We start from the raw sequence: 23,086 nt of genomic DNA, 5'->3' as shown, positions 1-23,086 counted from the left end.
TAAAAACTTCTCTGAATTCTAAAGACCATTAATAAGTGGCAGATTTAATTATAAGGGTAAATATGCTCTGGTATGCTTGTGGATTCTTGAAAAAACAAAATATTAAAGTAGGTAAATAGCCTTTGTCCAAACCACTTAATTAACCACCCATTATTGTAGCCCTGTAGTCCCTGGGAGGTGCCTGTAAGGCATGCCTATGGCTATTCATAAATTCAGTCGCTGAACGTACACTGCTAGACACTGCTCAGACAACAGTGGATGTGATAGTCCCCTCATCAGTTTCACTAACTTTATGGTGGGTGAATTCCAGTTTCCCCATAGTCCCTTGGATGCTATTAATTTCCACTAGATGGTACTCCTATGTGACCTTCTTATGACTGAGACTGCAGCTTCTACATCATACCAACGAACAAAGTCTTTAGGTATTCTTTTGCTTATACAAAAGCAATAGGAAATAATGATAGGACTACACTGATATAAATTTAAAAAATATATTTTAAGAAGAAAGGGTGTGATGGAAAATTTAAGGTAATGTTTTTTTCCAATATTATTTATAACTTTTTTCCAAATTATAGGGAAACCAGATATGTGGTGTCCACTATAACCCAGCTACTCAGGAGGCTTAGATAGAAGAATTGCAGGTTTGAAGCCATCCTGGGCAACTTAATGAGGCTCTGTCTCAAAATAAAAATACACAAAAGAGAACTCTTAGCTTGTGCAAAACCCTTGGATCAATCTCCAGCACTGAGCGGGGTGGTGGGGATGTTATAGGGAAGTGTGTGAGTGAGCACTTGACATGCTGATTGACTCTATATAAATGAGTAGACAAACGGTGTATTAACAATAATACACCTTTGGCTAGTCAACTCTGATATTAGGACTTCCCTAAGAAGTCCACAATTAGGGATTTGCTGGATGATGTTAGCAAGAAATGAAGAGTAGGACATAAGGTTTCTTATCAGAAAGAGCATTTAACTTTTCAAAATACACTCAGGTGTTATGGTTAAAAAGTGTACATAGATGCTATGTTAAAAACAAAAACAGTCAATTTGGGAAAGAGGGCTTCTAGCAGCTCTTTAAATATCTCATTTCTGAGTGAATAAAAGTACTTCCTTTCATGCAGACTTCATATATCAGTGCTTTCAAAAATCCCTGTTCTTTTTCCTTTTCTTCTGACTCTGTTTATAAGAAGCAACTAAGTATTATTTTGTAATAGGTTCATTCTCTACTAAAAGTCAATGTGTTATATGGGTCACAATTTCTTTCCAAAAATTAGTTTGGAAATAGAAGATCCTGTTTTCTGCTACTTTTTAGTGCTTTATGTTCAGCCTTTACTTATTTATGCCAATAGCTCAGTAAGAATAGGAAGTCTTCCCTATTAAAATAGAAAACAATACAGAATGAAATAAACATACCAAGGGAAAGAGACAAGATACAATCTTTCACGTGAAGCTCCAAGAAGACTTTAGAAACCAAACAGCATGGCAGCCAGAATCAAAGGGTAATTTTCTGCAAGGCAGAGCTGTCATGCTACTTGGTTTTATTAGTCCTAAGGCTCTTATAGATAATACATGAGACCAAAAAAAAAGTATATCATAACATACACTGCAGAAAAAATAACCCACACAGCATTTTATCCAGGAATCCCACAATGTGATAATTTTAAATGTTTGTAATGAAGTTCAGGAGCAAACAGGAATAGCAAAAAGGTAAACTAGGACAGCTGACAAAATTTCATCTTCATACTTTTGATGAATTACTCTAAGAGTAAGTTGTGATAGCCAGGTAAAGTTAGGCATATCTGTAATCCCAGCTACGCAGAAGGCTGAGGCAGGAAGATCACAAGTTCCAGGTCAACATGGGCAATTTAGCAAAACTCTCTCTCAAAAATCAAAAATAAAAAGGCTGAGGATGCCTCCCAGTGATACCCCTTGCCATTAAAAAAAATAGATTAAGGTCTAGTAACTTTAAATGTATATCTTGTGTATTGAGAAATATTACAAACATTATACACAATAAGTTGACTAGAAAATCCTTTGTCCTTGAGCTGCTGATTGATATCACTTAGCATGTGCTAACAGAGGAGACAACAGGACTTTATAAAGTGAACAATGGTCATTTACACACACTCATAGGTTCATGTTAAGGAGTTAGCTGCTGTGAATATACTTGGGAGTTTCCAGAAAGTTTGATTTTAAACATAAGAAATAAAAAAAAAGAGCAATTGGAATTAAAAAGTCTGTCATAAAAAAGTGTAAATAGAAATCTGCACAGAAATCAAGGGACTTGTTGTATTAAAAAAAATATTACCTATAACTTGGAATCAGAACAAAGTGAGAATAAACATTTTAACCTGGTGATTTAAAAACTCTGGCTGTATTCAAGGATAAGCTAAAAAATGAAAATGAAATTCTTCCTGAAGTAGGCACTTATTTGTCAACCTGTGCAAATTACAGTAACAAAATATTAGAGTAACATAGTATTAAGATTTTATTTCTTATCAAACTACATTCATCTATATCAAGCCATCCTTGATATTTTTATAAGGTGCAGTAACTTATTGCTATAGTTACCATAAAAGAAAATATGATGGAAGTTTCTTGTTGAAAAATAAATCAACAGGGCATAAGATGTTGGAAAGAAAAGAGAGGACAAAAGCAAGTCAGGGACCTTGACTTTGGATGAAAGCCCTGGATTCATGAATGAGGATGGTAGACTTTGACTCAGATGTTGAAGGTGGCCAAGCTATCACAATTTCTGGAGAACTTTCTGGGCTCAATTTATTTGTCAAAAGGGTACTTTTGCATATTTTTGAAATTAATACATGTAATCTAAGAGATTATTTGATTTTTAGGAGTTTACCAGTAATGAGATGTACATAACTAGTCAGTTACACTGTGGGAAAAATTGATATGGAACAATCTGGCACCAATGTTACGTTATGTTCCCTAATTATGAGAAAAGATGCCGCCAAAAAGAAATAACAGCTTTTGAACCTCAGTGGGAATGTATCTCCTTGAGCCAATTCAGAGGATGTGGTTTTGGACCAGTCATAAGGATAAATGAATCTGAACATGCATAACTATAATTTCTGTTGTGTTAATCTAAGACACATTAGTGGATCTTTCTTTAAAGCAGTGTTTGAAGAAATTTCCTATGTATCTCATCAGTCAGAATCTGTGCTTTTTAAAGGCAGAATTTTTTTTCTCATTCCCTATATTTTCCATCTTTGTAAAAGCAACAATTACATCAACTATAGAGACAGAGGTCTCCAATTTAAAAAAAAAAAAAGTAAGAAAAAATGGAGGGTGTTACATATTTTTTTCTTTGACTTTTATAAATACTCTTTGCCATTACATGATTAGTTTGCATATATAAAAGGAGACAATGCAGGGGAAAGTTCTCTCCCAGTCAATGCAAAGAACTTGGGCATCAGCATCAGTAGATGCCAGTTCCAGGTTTCACTGGCTGGTTAAGTTGCCAAGCAAAAGTGCTTCACCTCTCTCAGGCTCAGTTGTGTCTGCTGAGACATAGTGCAGGATGTTGACTATTAAAGTTGCTGGAAAATATAAGTGTAGTGTGGTGCATGTCAAGTGTCTGCAGCTCTGTAGGCTATTAGCAATAGCAAATATTATTGCCATTTGTACAATGTATGATTTCAGAAATAGATCTTCATTTTAGTTCTATTTTTAAAGTGTAGATATTGAGAGGGGGAATATGGCTCAGTGGCAGAGCACTTGCCTAGCTGGCATAAGGGCCTGGGTTCCATGTAAGAGGGAGTGACTGAGGGAGGGAGGGAGAGAAGAAAGGAGGAATGAATTAAGGAAAGAGAAAGAAAGGGAAAGGAGATATTGATGAGACTGGCAAATTCAGAAATAGGAAGTTAGAGAAGGAGAGAAGGGGAACACTTTCTTACTGAAATTTAATGTGTAAATTGAGAAGAAATGAGACAGAGATAATAGCTGTGTGGAGAGTAAGAATAGAGGTTTTGGGAGACCTGGAAAGAAAAACCAGCTGTATGAAGTGGCTCATACTTATAATCCCAGAAACTCTGGAGGTGAGGCAGGAGGATTGTAAGTTTGGGGCTAGCCTAGGCAATTTAGTGAGCTCCTGTCTCCAAACAATAAAGTAATTTAAAAAAAGGCCTGGGGAATGTAGTTTAGTGGGTACAATCCATAGTCAGACACACACACACACACACACACACACACACACACACACACACGAGAAAGTAAAGCAAACCAGTCTTCAGACCTTAAAATTATACTTAGAAGTAGAAAAAAGAGGAAAAGAAAACAATTTCTATAGGACTATTTGATTATTCTCTTCCACAGGCTTTTTCTAGCCTGTGAAGGACCTCACACAAAATAGTTTGTTTGATTTATTTCAGAGGTCCAAAATGGGGAAATAGCTTAAGGTAATTTTCCGAGCATAATTTAGTTCACTTAATTTTTAATGACTTAAAAAAAATCATTATGTCCTAACTGAGTCAAAGAATACAAATGGAATTTGAAGAAATTTACAAAAAGTATCTCAATTTTCAGAATAAGTAGCCATATAAACCATTCTGCAGAAATTTCAAAATATATTTAATGAACACAGTTCTGCTATTTTTGTTTTGTTTGTTTCATTTTATTTTGTTTTTGGAACACTGTGATCCATCAAATTAGCCTGACCAACACTTTTGCTGATATACATACTCTTAACCATTTGCTGGCCTAAAAGGTACAGGTACGTGTTTAAAGATAAATCATTGTGGACAAAGCACTGTCAGGAGTCTGTGAGGTTCTCAGGGTTCATCCTTAATCAGTCACTGAACCGTCTACAGACAATTTAGCTTTCTAAATTGGAGAGTTAGCATAGGCACAGCCATAATTATAAGGCAATGCAAAAGGTAGTCAGCGAGACATTTTCCATCATGCTATGGAAGTCCAACAGGAAGATAAATTCATCTTGGCACATAGGAGTAAGAAAATTTTAATAATGAAGGTCAAGTGTTTCACATTCAGATTTTTACAAGAGTCATTCAAGTAAAATACGAGTTGGGCCTGTAAAATATACTTCACTTTGCCCTTTACTGCAAGACTGCCACAATATAAGCATGAAAAACAAACATATCTTTCATGCTTTTGTTTTGTCATCTCTCTATTTTTTTTTTATGCTTTTGTTTAGTTGCTCATAAACAAAGACACACAAATACACAAATACAAAACATGGAGGCAGAAGGTCTCTTATCTGGACATTCCCTGTGTGTATGGGTGACATTCCCAGGGTCTGGCTTTGATGATACACAAATTATGTGACAAATTATGTAAAGAAAAGCAGTGGGAAATATGATATTGACAATTTAGATATATGCCAAATCACAAAGATTTGAATATTTATGCCACAAGAGTGGCACAAGTGGAAGAGTGATGGTAATCAGCTGGGATAGGTGAGTTCTAGGAAATTCAACCAGGACATGTATTTAACCTATTGCAGCCCTCCTAAGAAAGCATAGCTGACTTTTCAGATGCATGATGACTTTTAACATTTAATTATTAATGCGGGCCAGTTTCATTATAAAGTAGATTTAAAGCACCTACTTAATGTACCCATGATAATTATATAGATGGTATCCATAGTTATGTATGGAGACAGTCCCATTAAGTGTGAGATCAAAGTATACTCTCCCCATAAAATATTTTTTCTACTTATTACTTTATCATTCTCAAAAATCAATTCCTCAACCTAATCTGTTTTTTTAATATTTAATTTATGTCAAACTTGACAATATTGCATGAAAGTCTATGGGATAATTCTTGAAGATCTCTCTCTTAAATTTGTCCACTTAAAAACAGTTTTTAAAGACAATAAGATAGTTTCTTCTTTTTATGCTACTTTCCTTAGGACAAATTATTTGCTGGGAAGATATGTTCTCCTCAACTCAACTAACTTTTGCCTAATCTTGTTGCCTAAATAATTTAGTGAAAGAACTAGAGTGTGAGGAATTCTATTGGAGAAATCTCTCATATTTTATTGTGGATTTTTTTCCCATTTAAGATCATTTGGAATTTCCTTTTGATTGCTATGACACAAAGCCTCTTTTTCCATTCTTAAAGAAGTAAGTGAAAAAAAATCAGATGAGTTGTAGGAAATTCAACCATCATACATCAAATGTTGTATACTTTCCATATTGAAACACTTTCAATTTTTCAGCTTAACATAGACTTAGCCTTCCTTGGTTTGTTAAGTGGTATGAAAACTGGAATACTAGAGAAAATATCCTGGCCCTTAAGAAACTAATTTTTTTTAATACAATACTCATCATTTACAGAAACTCTATATGTAATGTCTTCTTTGGGAGATACTGAAATTAGATGTTATGAAGCTTGATAAAGAGAAACAGTTATCCTTGATAGCACTGAAAAGAGTGGTTGCAAAATCACAAATTCTGATTGACAACTAAGAGGCTTGATTTTCCCCATATCTGTAATCCTAAAACAACATCTGGATTCCATGTTTCTCTTCCATGGAGAATTAATCATTCTTTCTCCCATGGTTCATTTAGTCAAATCTTAAATAAAACACCTGCTGAAAACTTCTTAGCAATAGCTTCAAAAACTTAGGTTCTTGGGGACTGAGCCTCCCTAACATATTTCAGGTTATTGATGTTTGGCTCCTGCATGGATGAGTTCAAGGCCATGGGTAATTTATTATACATCTTCTCTTTTTGTTTCTTGGAATACTAGGGATTGAAGCAAGAGATGTTCTGTCATTAAGTTACATTCTCAGCCCTTTTTTCTTGTTATTTTGAGACAGGGTCTTTCTTTTATTTTCCTTGCCGATAAGACTCCTGCAAATATGGTGAACATTCCTAAGATCCACTGGATGTTCTATAAGAAATGTACTGAATGCCAAGGTCATAAAGTGACACAGTACAAGAAGGGCAAGAATTATCTGTATGCACAAGGGAAAATGGCATATGACAGGAAACAGAGTGGCAAAAAGCTAAACTACAAAGAAGGTTGTATTGAGGCTTGACTGTGTTGAGCCTAAGTGCAGATCTAAGAGAATGCTGGCTATTAAGAGATACAAGGGCTGGGGATGTGGCTCAAGCGGTAGCGCGCTCGCCTGGCATGCGTGCGGCCCGGGTTCGATCCTCAGCACCATATACAAAAACAAGGATGTTGTGTCCGCTGAGAACTAAAAAATAAATATTAAAAAATTTCTCTCTCTCTCTCTCTCTCTCTCTCTCTCTCTCAAAAAAAAAAAAAGAGAGATACAAGCATTTGGAACTGGGAGAAGATAAGATGAGAAAAGGCCAAGTGATCAAGTTCTAAACTTCATTGTTTCATTACACTAATAAAATGTTGAGGTTATCTTCACTTACAGAGAGAGAGAGAGAGAGAGAGAGAGAGAGAGAGAGAGAGAGAGAGACAGGGTCTCACTAAATTGCTGAGGCTTGTCTCCAATTTACAATCTCCTGCCTCAGCCTCCTGAGTAGTTGAAGTTGGGATTATAGCTATGTGCCACGGAGCAGTTTGTTGCTAAATTGCTTGGGTTGAACTCAATATTTTGATTTTCCTACCTCAACCTCTGGAGTCTCAGGGATTACATGCATGTGACATCTTGCCCAGCAAGGTTAATTTATTATAAATAGAAATCCATAAACCATGCCAATTCTTATTATATTTATATACAGTTGTGTTTGATAATAATTTTTCCTAGTCGATTCTTTGCTCACATGATATCATATGCAAATATTTTTGATACTCTTCTATAAAAATAGTTCATGAGAGCTCACTCCTTATTTTTAGACCTGGAAAGATAATAGCCAAGCTTTCTGTCAAAACTTTGATCAGTCATTTATTTATCTCCTAGAAGAATTTCAAAATTGTTCAAGAAAAAAATTATATTTTTCTTAATTAGATGGTTCCTTGAGGCTAATGTTTATATGTGAAGGTTATATGAATGTTACCTGGGTGTCTTTGATTTTACTAAAATACCTTATTAATAATGTCTTCATTTATATTCTGCTGCTGCCTTTTTTATTTTTCTTTAAGAGAGATTTGCTGACCACAAATTTTTGGGATCAAGTGATCCTCCTTCTTTAGCTATCCAAGTGGCTAGAACAAGAGGTACATGTCACTGTACCCAGTACTTTATTTATTAATTTTTTTCCAGACTGATTGGGCCATGACTGTGATTTTTATTTATTAATAATTTAAATAGCTGAGCCAGGAGCAGTGGCACATGCCTATAGTTCCAGTAACTCAGCCGCTGAGGCAGAAAGATTGCAAGTTTAAGGCTAGTGTCAGCAACTTAGCAAGACCCTGTCTCAAAGGGGGGAAAAATACTTGGGATATAGCTCAGATGCAAAACACCTGTGGATTCAATCCCCAGTGCCATAATATAAATAAATAAATAAATAAATAAATAAATAAATAAATAAATAAATACAGCTTGTGGTTGAGTCTAACAGATGTTTGCACTCAAATAGAAAGTGCCACATGACCTAGTTAGAAACCATGAGATCCTGCGGCGCACAAATGGGAAACATTGTGCCTTATCAAGCCCAAATCTTTTTCCAACCACTTTTTCCTAGTCCTTCTCTCCTATGGGGCTATAAATGTGAACTCTTTCTTCACCCATGTTCTTTTTTAGCTGCCACTTCAGAAGGCAGTGAGTCACAAGAAGGAATTTGCTAGGTTTTTCTGGGAAAGCTTTAGCACTTCAGATGAAAGGGACAGATGAAGCGGCTGCACTGATACTTCTCCCTTCTTTCTTCTCTTTTTCTTAAATAGAAATGGGATATCTGGATTTGGGACAACTCCACCTTAGGACTGTAATGTGAAAAGTGTGAGAAAACTGAAGAGAACTCTGGAGATGCCAGTCAGACTACAACCTCAAGTCTTCTGTGGTTAGAAAAGGAATTCCTGCTTTTTTGGTTGATTTTGTTGGGATGTTGTTTACTGCAGCTGAAATGCTTCCTACCTGATTCAGCAAGATGAAGGGAAAGACAGACTCTAAGAGTGGAATTAAAAAGTGAGTGATTAATGACAGGAGGGATGAGATGAATCTGAAGGTGTAGCCGAATGGTAGTATAAAACAGTAGGAACATTTTGTGGGAGACAAATCTATTTGAACCAAGCTGATCTCAAGGTGCATATAGGATAGGACATCCAGGTGTAGCAGGTACATGAGCGTGGGTGACAGTTTTCTGCTCTAAGAGTAGACTAGAGCTTTCTTGCAGTAGTAGTAGTAGTTGAGTTGATGAGTAGTAGTTAAATCATTAGGGATAGGAAGGCAAAGAACAATGAGGTGTATATACATTTAGTTGGTATAGAAAAGAGGTGTTTTGTACTCTATATTTGCATACTGAATTTGAAGTAGATGCTATCTCAGATTAGTATTTTTAAAAATAGAGACTCAGAAAAGTCAAGAAACTTGACTTTATCATATAATAATTAAATGACCTAGCCAGGATTTGAACATTAGACAGTGTGATGATGCAAAAATCCATTGCCTTTCTTCTCTTTCTGTCTCATATTTAGGTAGTTAAATAACACGTGGATGTATATATACTAAGAATCAAGGACTGGTGATTATTTGCATAACATTTTAAAATATGATGTTTTTTATTGGCCTCCCTTTATTTTGGTGCTTAACATTTAATGTCTAAACTAAGAATACATTATCTTTATATCTTTTGTACTCCACCACTTTCACAGTTATCCATCAAACCAGTTGGAAGTCCTGGTTGGGGATTCCTAGAGACTGCTGATAACAGTGCTAAATTTCTTTTCATTAGTTCCACTCATTAGCTTCAATAACTGAATATATTAACTAGACTTAACATACGTATGAATTCCATAACTAATTAATGTCCAGAATAAAATTCCATTGTCATCTTTTTAAATACATGGTGAATCAAATAGAATTCTTACTTTAGAATTTTAAATGTAAATTATGAGCATTGAATTTTACTCCCTTTATTTATTTATTTATTTATTTATTTTATTAGGGAGATAAACACCAGAAGCACTCTGGGTAAACACTTATTTACAAAAAAGACACAATTTAGAAGTGGTCAAAAATTTAAGTTTAATGTAGTAATGTATAAGGAAAAAAATTCTTGAGATTCGTAGAAATTAAATGGCCTTCCTAAGTACCTTGAGTGAATACTCAATTTCTTGATAAAGTTTGATCCTACATTTCTCCATCTTTATGTATCTAGGGTTAAATGAGAACCAATTTATATTTAGGATGAATTACAGAATGGCAAAGTATCAAGGCAAAGATCTATCAGTCCTCACATGGAGTTACAAGGCTGGGTGTTTGCTCTGCTTCCTGCTATCTGAGCAGCTGAATACCAGTGACATCACCTGTGGGGAGCTTGCCTGTGCTGCTCACTAGAAGCAGACTTCAGACAGCAGCTGTTCCTAAGTGAAGCTGACCACAGACATGCAAAACTTGGCTTTTTAAATAGAGACATCAAAAGCAAAAAAAGAACAGAGTGCATTTTTTAAAATTTATACCAGCCTTCCTCTTTTTTAAAGAAAAAAACTCCTTATAATAAATTCACAGTGCCAGAAACCAAGGTACTTCACTAGAAGTGCAGGTGAAGCAATGGCTGGGTGAGCTGGAAGGAGAAAATAATGTGCATACCTTTGCTTGTCCAGCTTTTGTAATGGCAGGCATATCGAAGAGCTGTCCAGTGTAAAAATGCAGCCCGCTGAACAAGATCACTGCAATAGAGTCTCCTTCCTTCTCAATTACTTCAAGAATATCCTCCATCCTTAATATTTCTTCTCCCTATGTCAAGTTAGGTATAAGTTACATAATATTGACAATAATACTCTTATCACATATTTATAATTTCAGCATGAACTGTCTCACCATAAGGAAAACTAAAGGTGAAAATTTTCCACTGCATTAATGCTCTTCAAAACCTTAATAATGAGCAGAATTTGAACTTTTTTCTATAAGAAATGACAATTTAAAAAGAAATTATAATAAAATAGAAGTATTCTTTTTAAAGTACAAGTCATTACAAAAGTATACTTGCTTATTTGTTCTTCAAGTTTTAGGTTAATCTTTACTATTTGTATACCTATTGGTTGTTTTCTCATCACACCCATCCAATAAAACACCCAAAAGTGCAATCCCATCGAATATCATATAGCAAGAGAAATCTGTTGGAAATTAATATTGCATTTGTCAATATACTATTTTCCCAAAAAGCATCACTTGCATATCTTTCATCTGAATAGTACCTAATATTTCTAACTTAAGAGTAAAATATTCTCCATATTGAAAGATACTGATCCAAACATAAAGAAAAATAATTTACAAATAATTAGTATATCACCTTATAACTAATGATGATTACTTAGTAAAAAATATGAATGAATCTATATTTAGACTTGTAAACAACTTGAGCTGAATGAAATCAGTTCAATACTTGTAGCCTAACAATTGAGATATACACCAAGTTTTTATCAGTTTTGTGCTGTGCTAAATCTGACTTCTTTTAAAGTCAATGTAGACTAATTACATTAATATTGGAGGAAAACTCATTAATAAAATTTATTTTATTTTATTTTTATTGATTGATCATACCAAGGATTAAACCCAGAGGCACTTAACCATCAAGCCACATCACCAGCCATATTTGTACTTTATTTTGAGACAGAGTCCTGCTAAGTTGCTGAGGCTGGCTTTGAACTCATGATCTTTCTGCAACAGTTTACTGAGCTGCTGGGATTTTATAGGCATGTGCCACTGTGCTGGCTCCTTCCATTTACTTTTAAGTTTTTATAATTATTGCTATTTGTCAAATGCCTTACCTGTTAACTGTGTGTGTGTGTGTGTGTGTGTGTGTGTGTGTGTGTGTGTGTGTGTAATATACTCTCTACTACAAGAAGACTGGAATCTTTATAAAATGGGAGTATGATAGATATTGAAATCTCGTAATTAAATGAAATGTATTTATATGCTATAAAGCATTTCAGTAGTTATTAGAAAAAAATCTAAGTTATAAAAATAAAAATTTGGTAATTCAAACTCTTTATTCTTTTTTAATATTTATTTTTTAGTTATAGGTGAACACAATATCTTTATTTTATATTTATGTGGTGCTGAGGATCAAACCCAGTGCTTCACTAATGCAAGGCAAGTGCTGTTCCTCTGAGTTACAACCCCAGTCCCGAAACTCTTTATTCTTTAAAAAATCAAATAAGGTTTAACCACCACAATTTTAAGAAGAAAGAGTAATGGAAAGTACTATATAAATTAGTTCATGAGTTATTTCTTTGAAGAAGCAGCAATAAGCAAATAAGAAAAACTGTTTTCCATGATAAGACATGTCCCTCATTCATGCTAACTTGTTATCATCTAGTAATGCTAAAAGATGAGTCTCAAGATTACAATTAACTCATAAGACTTCAAACTGTGGGCACTTCCAACTAAAGCCTCTGATAGTAACTCTATCATTTATGCAAGAAATATGCAATTCATGTAGGATGTGTGAAACAGATATTCTCTCAGTGGTGCAAGAACTTTTCATTCCATTAATTTACTGCATGTTGGCAAGTAGAAGAGAAGAGAGCAGGTCTTTAAATTCTTCACAGTAATTCTGAACTGAAAGAAGTAATTGTTCAAATATTGGCTTAATAGCCTGGGAGCATCATATGTGAAACCTATTAATCATTCTGTGTGACTTTCTTGGCGCCAAATTATAGAAGCTGCAGGGGTTTATATGTCAAATGTGTACAACTTGGCCTTACACTTCTCTTAAGGTGAAATACACGAGAGAGTATTTCATGTAGACCAGCGGTTTCTTCAGTGTCTTTTAAAAAAAACTAATAAATCAATGTTCCTATTCAATCCTTCCCTCCCTTAACTCATGTTTTACTTGAACAAAACAAATAAATCTACAATCTATAAACAATTCTTAAATCAAAAGCATTTGACAGATCTTTTTAGGGTAAGATTATTCAGAAAAGACTAGTGAATAAACATTCAAGTCAGGCAAATCATGTCCCTCTAGGAAGAGTAGAAAGAGCACAAATGTAATTTGAAGAAATCCTTACATGATCAGAAGGGAAGGCTTTGGCTTCTAGAAGAATTTTATGCCATTTTGGTGTAGGCTTAAAAAATGATAACTGCAATGAAATGGATTTATTGAGAAAGCATTAATATACAATTTCTGCATTTGTTCAGTTGATTCCACACTTTCATTTTAGAATCTTCAAAATTTAAAGGCATTAATTAATTAAACATCTAAGATATCTGTCAGGGGTAGCTTTTCAATTAGCCCTGTTTCCAATGAATGATGAAAGGAAGAAGGTATCAGCTCATTATGTTTATCAATGGAATAGCAAACTCAGGGGGAAATGTAAATCAGATACAAACAAATTCCCAAAGTATACTTAAATGTTAGTTGAAAAATTATCTTCCCAAAGTATTTATTAGTAAATTCTCTAGTATCAGACTGAAACATCATGTTCTTTGTGTGTTTTATTTACAATGACTTATCTTGCACTACCAATTTTGTTTCTAATACATCACTTTTCCAATGTTATTTTATGGCATTTATTTTAGGTCCAACTAAAACTACTTCAGCTTTAACATGAAGCAGCTGTCTTTTTTAGAGGCACTAGCACAAAGTACTCATTTGGCCAGGGGGCCCCTTCATTTCTCCACATATTTCTTAGATAAGGAGTTTGACAATAATAATAAGATTGACAGCTGCCATATTTTGGCTGTTAATTATTGGCCCAACTGCTTAATAAGTTCTTACATATCACATTCAAACCTTGTGCAGATCTATGAGGTAGGTATTATTGTCATTTTTAGAAAGAAGAACTTTAAAACTTACAGATGATGAAAACTTTGTCCAATATCAAATGGACATTAAATAACATACCTGGGAGTCAAAATGAGTTATGCCTGGATTTACAGATATGTTTTCAAATAATACTAAAGAAAGTGAAGTCAATTTTTTTCAAAGCATCAATTACAATAGACACTACATACCAAATTCTGAATACATCTGACATTTTGAGATAAAATTATTTATTAGATATTTAACATGTAAGAAGTACTTTAAATACAGTAGCTCATTTAAGGTACTATATTTCTTTTCAACAGTTTACTTTCTGTGTTTCAGGTATTTTTAAGCTTCTCCTCAACCATGACTATAAAAATGTATACTGATCCATAATCTCTCTCTGCTAAAGATCTGTGTACTAGATAATGTCTTTCTGAAAAACTCAGTGCTTTGCTGGTAACTATACATCTTTGCTTTGTGTTCTTGCAAGCAGTGTTTCTTTTTATCCACTATGACTCTCTTTTTTAGTTCTGAGCTAAGAACTCTTCATTATTCTGAATTTCTTGTAAGAGTCAACTTTTCCATGATTATGTAGAAACCATTATGTCATGGGCCATCATTTCCTGGTAAAAATGAACATAACCTCACAACTTATTTTTAAATAAGCAAACCATCAGAATCTCATGAATTAAAAATAGAAATACATCAGATCCCATAAATGAGTGTATTCTAAACATTGGTGGGAAAAGAAACTTACAAGTAGGAGATGTAAATTAATGGTCAAAGCATTCATTAGGGCTATTTATTTCTCCTTGGCTCCTGCAAAATAAACATATCAAAATCTAGTTCCTTTATTATAAGTTCTAAAGATGCATGAAAGTTAAACAAGGTAGGAGGATTTCTGTACTTCCTCCCTCTTACTGATTTTAGAGATAAGGACACATTTGAGGTATCATCATAAAGAAATGGAAGTTTCCCACTTGACTCATTTTATCAAATGATATCTAGAGTCACAAACACATAACTAGCTAAAAATTCTATTCCTTTTTGAAGTTGTAAGTAGCAAAAAGAAATAATGAACCATTTTATTTTGCTTGAAAAAAAATAGCTACATAGCAAAATACAATAGCATAAATGGTTTTGGGATCTATTCATATGCACTAGAACTTTAAAACTGACATAATTACATGCCTTAAAATTATGATATGTGCACTATAGTTAACAGTCATAATAGACATATATTTTCCAATGAGAAAGCATGCAAAGATATCATATCCACTACACAATCATAGTCTGATCTAATTCCTTTGAGTGAGGGCTTTGGCACTAGAAAGAGACCCAAAGACAGAGAATACAATGGTCACTTAAGAATTCAGAGTGCAATAACAGTAATGATGCCATCATTATTCTGAGTTCTTATGGTGTCTCTTAAAGGTAATTAGACTTGTGTAATAGGAATGATGTTTTTCTCACCAACACTAAGAAAAATAGGCAATGTACCTTAATGTCTATAAGGCTGCACTAGATGTTAAGAAAACATAATTCACATTTTATATCCAAAGACATATTTTTGATAGAGTTCCATTTTAAAACAATAGACAGTAAATAGAATAATAAATCAATTAGATTGATTCCAGGATAAGGTTTGTCAAGGAGAGGCCGTTGGAAATATGTAGTCAATTTAGGAATTTATGATTTAGCATAACCATTTAAGGAAGGGACCATCTTCACCTCATCAAGGAAACCTTCCTCTCCTATTTCCACACTGATTTTTCCCTTTGATACTACAAGGTGGTGAACAAGTGGTAGGAATTAAAAGGTGCTTCCCTGTTCATCGCAAGGTGAATAATGTCTGAAATCAAGGCAATGAGAATAGTCTCCTTTTACATCTCCAGCACTAAATAAAATCCTGCCCCACAGGCATACTAGATGGACACAATAAGCTCACATTGCTTGGAGTGGCATATGTCTTTCCTACAGTAAGAAAATTTCTTTGAAGTGTGGTCAAAAACCAAAATCCTGACAGCTTTATTATAGCTGATACTTTATATTATGGTATGAATTCTTACTGCTACTTCTGAAACAAAATTATCTTGTGCTGTCATAGCCACTTAAATAGCCATGTGCCTTAAGTTTGGTATCTGACCTGACATTTTCATAACTATCAGATGAGCTTCTCAGAATATATTGCTAAGCTTAGCAGACCTGTAGCTTCCACTAACCTTAAAGTTAAGTATGCTATAAAACCTATACCTGTGATTTCCCCACCTTGCTGTAGTCTTCCTCCTAGACAGTTGGTTCCACCAATAAAATTGGTAAATATATTTATTTAGAACTTTTTTTTTCTCTGTGACTATAAAAGCTTATCTGTCCTCTTCCATGTATATGAAAACATGCCAATCAGTGTCACTTGAATCAATGTTCCTGTGATATGGTCACTCATATTTGGCTCAAGCTAAAATATTTTCTTGTATCCATTAAAGCACAGTCATTATTTTTTGTCAATAGTATTATCTCACACTATCCTCAAGGCAAACTGATGAGATATATACTTTGATATTTCTATTTTCATTGATGAGAAAGGCACATGTGCCAAAAACTTGGCTATATGGAGGTGATAAAAACTTTAGGAGGTAGGGAATTTTGGGTGGCCCTTAGGTAATTGGGGGTGTGCCCTTGAAAGGGATTAGGAGAGCCTGGTCCACAATTTTTTCTCCCTGTATTCTAGGAGGAGCTGTGAGCATTTTGTTCTAACATAAATTCCCAGTCATTGCCATTATGTAGTTAAGAGGCAACTCCTATCAAGCCTATACTATGCTATTTTTGACTCTGAACATTCAAAATGGTAAGAATGGTAAGTTTAATAAAACTTTTATCTTAATAAATTTAATTTTCTGTGGTATTTTATTGTAGTAATGCAAAATCAACTAATACAACCATTTTCACCACTTCTGTTCAACATAATACTAGAAGTTTTATCCAGAGCAATTAGACAAGTCAAATAAATGATAGGCATTCAAATTAGAAAAAAGGAATCAAAATAGTCTTGGTTTTTAGATAGCATGATTTTTGGACCTCAAAAGCACAGGCAAGAAAATCAAAAAAGACAAATGTGATTGTATCAAACTACAAAGCATCTGCAGAGAAACATGCAGAAAGAGACAACCTATGAACTCAGAGAAAATATTTGCAAATTATACATCTGATAATGAGATAATATCCAAAATATGAGAAACTTAAACTCAATATAAGAGAACATAAATGGGTTACAAAATGGCAAAAAGGAATATGAGAAAATGCTCATTATTACTAATCATCAGGGAAATGCAAGAATAACAATGAGCTATTACCTCAAACCTGATAGAATGTCTGTTGTCAAAAAGATGTGTCAGGGAGAATATGGAGAAAATGGAACCCTTTTACATTGTAGGTAGGAATGTAAATTAGTACAGCCATTAGGGTAAAACTATGGAGGATTATCAAAAATTAAAAATAGAACTACTACACAGTATAGTATATCCCACCTCAAGGTATATATCAAAAGGAAGTTTAATTAGTATTTCAAAGAGATATGTACATTCCCATTTATATTCTAGTATTATTCACAGTAGCCAAAATACAGAAATAACCTAAGTATCCATTACCAGATAAATGAATCAAGAAAATCCACAAACACAGAAGCATACACATACATACAAAAGAATACTACTCAGTATTTAAAAAGAAGGGTACTCTGCCATTTGCAATGACATGAAAAAACCTGGAAGATATTATGCTATGTAAAAACAATCCAGACACAGAAAGAGAAAAACTGCATGATCTCACTTATATGTGGACTCCGAGCAGCCCCACTTATAGAAGCAGAGAGTAGAATAGTGACTGCTAGCGGGTGGCAGGGGTGATCAGAGGAGGTGTTTGAGGAAGGGCATAAAGTATAGCTTGGATGAATAAATTCTGGAGATTTACTCTACAGCATGGTGATGTAGTTATTAATAATGTATTGTAAACTTGAAAATTGCTAAAGTGTAGCAATTTGTAATTTTAACTACAAAAAATAAGTGTTTGAGGTGATGCCTATGTTAATTAAGGTTGATTTAATCATTTTGTGATGGACACATATATTGAAACACCACATTGTGTATTATAAATTCGTATAAATTTGATTTGCCAATTTTACCTCAAAAGAAAAAAGCTGTGAAAAAGTTCCGTTTAATTTTTTTTAATTCAAAAATATTTAACCCTAGGCCAAACTAATTAAAAAATATTTTTCTTCAGCTGTAGCATGTTCAGATTTATAGCTTTTCTTTTTTCAATGATACAAGATATAAATGTGAATATAATATTGTAGTTGAATCAGGGCATGTACTTTCATTAACTGCAAAATATTATATTTGTGAACCAGTTCATTGTATGACATCCCAAAATATACCATTTTGACATAAGGATTATTTTGACTAAAGGCAATTAAAAAGATACACATACACAAGGAAAACTCTATCTTACTTCCCTCAGCAAGGAAAATACAGCAAGGAAAAGTACAATTTGTGTGTGTGTTTGTGTGTGTGTGTGTGTGTGTGTGTGTTTATGAGAGACAGAGTGAGTGAGTGTGTATGCATGTGTATGTTCACAGTGCTAGGAGTAAACTCAGGGTCTTGCACATGCTAAGCAGGCATCCTACCATGGAGCAACACCCCAGTCAAATATTACAATTCTCTAGATCCCTAGTCCTGGGATACCAGTAGAGAAATCTACAAAACAAACCTAAATAGCCCTGTCTTTCACTATATGCCTTTCCTTTATTTGCCACTTCTAGAAGTTCCGAGGATCTTGGTCTTATCAATTCTCTGCAAAATTATTATTCTTTGATAAGATGCTGTTATGAGCTCAAGTTCTAACCAGTTTTTTTGACTTACTTATCACTGAGTTCTCCCAATAGTATGTGTGGTGCACATGTCCATAAACTTCTGCATCTTTTCTGTTGTCTTTTTTGGCCTAGTGTTCAGGGTCCCAGTCAGAGAATCTAAGATGAGAGGAGAAAGGAATGTTTTTCCTCCTCTACAAATTCATCTGAACTTCTTTCTCCTCCTTCCTATCTAGAAGCTACTTAAAAGTTTCCCACATTAGTTCTTTTTATTAAGCCAAATGAAACAGTGCTGGACCATTGAAGTGTTGCATAGTGTGCTGTATCAATTCAAATTCTAGATTAACACTAGTCTTTTTGTGAAATTTTATTCTGTTCTCTAGACTACACATCCTCTTCCACTGATATTTATTTGTAGAATATGCCAAACTAAGAGCCGTTTTTAGAAATCTACTCTTATGTACATTTCTCAGAAAGATCCATCAATTGATTTACACCATTGAATTTGTATCCATTCAAATATTCATATATGTGTGTGTTTGTGTGTGTGTGTAAAACAAATATATAAAAAATATATTCATATATATTTGTAGTGGAAAATTTTGTCACATAAATAAGATAGAAAGAATTTTTTGTATAAACAAATACCACTTTAATATGTTATTCATTTGAAAAACAGTGAAATAAGTTTAATCTGGCCAGAGGCTGTTGTCATATCTTAGCAACCCAGGTATTTATTTCACAACCTCTAGGAATTATAGGATTTCACTAAGATTTTCAGCTAAGTTTCCTAAATCAATGTGTGGTCTGTGCTCAATTCTCAGCCCTGAAATGTTTCAATTTTCTAAATGAAGAAATAAAGGATATCGAATATGGACATTTGTAGTGATATTGTTGGTGTTAACTTTTTTCTTTCAGGGTTAAATGTTTTGGCTTAAATGCTCATTAAGTTGAATAACTCTATTCAAATTCTAATGAAAGCTTAGATTTTTTTCTTTAATTTTTATTTTAACCTATGCAGTAACAATAACAATAGCTAGTAACGTACGAATAATTTTAGATTTTCTACTACCAACATTATATAATCTAAATTAAGAGAGGAAAATTCTCTCTGTTTCAAATATTGCAAGCAAAATGTCTATGACCAACTATAAATTCTAAATTAGACTAAGGTTATCTTTTAAAATTAACAAGGAAGCTTATAATAAAACTGATAAAATGAACTGACATTACAAATTTTAATAAATGTTGGAAATTAGAGTCAAATCTGGTGAGTAGACTGATAATTTCAATCTGGGTAATCGTGGGCCTGAGTGAGGTGGAAAGTTAGAACCAAGATTTTTCAGAAAAATCCTAGACTCCTTCACAACTCTGTGAATGGTTCATCATCACTAAAGAGGAGGAAAGAAAGAAGGAAGGGAGAGAGGGAGGGGCAGAGGGAAGGAGGGAAGGAAACTGGCCTGTCTCAAGTGGAATGCCACAACCAGAGACCTATTTTTACAAGGGTTTAGAATTTGAATTTATGTTATCTAAACAGTCCAGAAATTTCTGTGAGATAGTAGTTTTAAAATAGTTCTAACCTCGTCTAATCTCAAGGACATTTAGAAGAAACCGAACCAGAATTCTTTGAGGAAATATGCTTCAATCTTCCAATAGCTAAAGCCCCCATTGGAAGAGTACATAAGTACACATTCACTGATTCTCAGACACTGTGTTTGATATTGGGGACATACAGTAAAGAAAGGAGACATAAACCAGTTCTCACAGAATAAATTGACCTTTAAATTTAAAAAAGCCACTCTATATTGTGTTTCCAAAAAAGGTTAGAAAGAAGCAAAGAAAGAGGAAAGATTAATTGAGGGCTACTGCAAGATCGCAACATGGAGAAGATGGTATCTTGCTCCACATTGGTAAAAGTGGAATTTAAGAAAATATTTTGAAAAAGAGAGAATGAGACTGCATACAGGACTTGAAATTAAGGAGAAAAAAAAAGTAAAAATGAAATCAAGATGTTTGACTTCAACAAAAGTCACAAAGGACTGTGTAACCATTAACTTGAGATATTGAAGACAAATGAGAAAATGACTTAAGATGAATAGAACTGAGTTTCAGAGATGCTGAATTTCATCAAGGAAAGATCATAAAAGACCATTTGGAAATGCAAATGTAGAGTTTGATGGAGAGCTTCTGGATGGAAATGGAAATTTAGGAGTCATTAGTGTATGAGTGACATTCCAAGTCTGAATGAGAGCATGTCGGATGTAAATAATAGTATATAAAATGCCTAAACCCTAATCAGTAACCAGTGAAATAGGAAAAAGAACAAGGGAAAAGCTTTAGATGGGAGAGCAAGTGATCAACTACCAGAAATCTGCTGATGAGCAGCTTTTTCTTACCTATAGGATTATTTTCATGGTCTTGGAAACATTCTATAACTTATTTCATTATCAAAGTCTCTTTGACCCATTATTTCTCTTCAGCTGCTGCCCTATTTGTTTCTCTATGTCATAAAATTTCTGGAAAGATTTGACCATATTTAGTTTCTTAATTTTTCTGCAGTTCTCTTTAGATCCTATTCTAGCAAGGTTTTCTTCCTTTTCAGACTAATAAAACAGCACTCATAAACCTCATCCATTCCTTTCACAATGATCTGTTCTTAGTTCCAATTTTTTACTTGGTTTATCAACAAATAAGTGGTAGAGGTTTAAAGTTTTATAAGAAAGAAGAATGTATGAAATAGTTTCTGAAAAGAGTGAATATATGAAGAAAATATTATTGGGAATTCCCATAAGACCACTTGAGATTAGTGGCCATGATCTAGATTGAGACCATTTATGAGGATATGTGTTTTTGAAAGTTATGTTTAGGTGTGTGGCATAGGTATGAAGTATGTTCTGAGTTAACTTAATCAAGGCTAGAGTTTTGCTAGTAAGCACAATTAAGCAAGGGGAAATAAAATAGTTGGGGATATGCACAAGAGGGAAGTGATTATAAGAACATATACCATAATTCAACAGTATGCAGAGAAATGAGGATATGAGTGATGAGGAAAAGTCAAGTGGTTGTAAAATGAACTTATTTAGGTCTTTCAATATGGGATAATTATAGAAAGCAGTAGAAGGCAGTGAGCTGGAAATTGAGGAGGCTATGCTTTTAGAACAGAATGACTGAAATTAAAAATACGTAATTTCTGTAGCTAATGGTAATGGTGGAGTCTGATATATGCTCCTGATAAGATTGGTGGAAGATGAAATCCATGTAGAAAAGGAGGTCAACAATTTAGAACACAGAATATTGGAAGAATCATCTATGGGAATAGCAGAATCACCAAAATCAGCAAAAGGAACAGTGATGATGGAAATAATAAAGAGAGAGGGGAATCAAATTCTTCAATGAAAGGTGACTGCTACTTTCAGGATAACAGTAAATAAAGATACTAAGAGTCAGATTGTTAGACAAAATACAGGACACTCAATTAAATTTAGATTTCAAATAAACAATTTTCCTTTTTTTGGCATATACTTATATTCAAAAATAATCATTTAAAAGCTGAATCTTAACTGTGCATCTTGTATTTATAGTGACTATATCTGGAAATCTTTACTGTGTTATGATCTTATGAAACAAGATTCAAGCATGGGGTATTTAGGAAAGAGAAAAAATTATACATATATGTGTGTGTGTGTGTGTGTGTGTGTGTGTGTGTGTGTGTGTGCACGCATGCACACATAAGGTGGAGGAAACGAGATTGTACCACTCCAGCATATGCTCTTTTGGCATAGGATTATTTTGAGTGGATTATTTGGAAAAACTGAAGACATAGAAGAAACACTGAAAACAGAGCAGAAGTTATAAAAGAAACATAACATACATCTGTAAAAAAATCGCCATCTGTAAGGATGTGTCCCTTTCTGCTCCAGAAAGAGAAGATTCTAGGTCACTAGATTCTCTTGGCAATGAAGAAGATACCACCTCGAATTTGCAAAAAAAAAAAAAATCCCACCCTTATTTTCTTTGTTTTTCATAGTCACCCTCTTATTAGCAGTCTGTCAACTTTTCTGCAGGTCATAGATCATATTTCTTCCTGAATTCCAAGCTACCTTTTTGAGGTTTACTCATTACACTGAGATCCTCAAGTGTACACATGAGGTATACATGTTAATAAACTTGCTTTTCTCTTATTGATTTACCTTTTGTTACAGAGAACTGTCCTAACTAAGAATTCAAAAATTATAGGGAGAAAATATTTTTCCTCCTCTACAAGATCTGTGAGGATAAAAGAGAAAAGTTCCCCCCAATTCTGGCTCAGTACTACAAAGTGTGTGGATGAGAAATCAGTAAAAGCTATTTAGTTAGAACAAGTCAAAGAGACTCTTCAGAGAATTTGATGAACAGCGATATTCAGAGAA

The 23,086-nt window shown here is 33.9% G+C and overlaps 1 pseudogene; it reads right to left on the bottom strand.

The window, feature by feature from the left end:
- The window catches only part of LOC143640355 (kynureninase-like), a 75,903-nt pseudogene that overhangs the window by 35,906 nt on the left and 16,911 nt on the right, over positions 1 to 23,086 (bottom strand).

Source organism: Callospermophilus lateralis, unplaced genomic scaffold (genome assembly GCF_048772815.1).
Source record: "Callospermophilus lateralis isolate mCalLat2 unplaced genomic scaffold, mCalLat2.hap1 Scaffold_194, whole genome shotgun sequence".
Lineage (NCBI taxonomy): Eukaryota > Metazoa > Chordata > Mammalia > Rodentia > Sciuridae > Callospermophilus > Callospermophilus lateralis.
The sequence above is the reverse complement of the archived record's forward strand: the minus strand, read 5'-3'. Positions and strand labels throughout refer to the sequence as shown.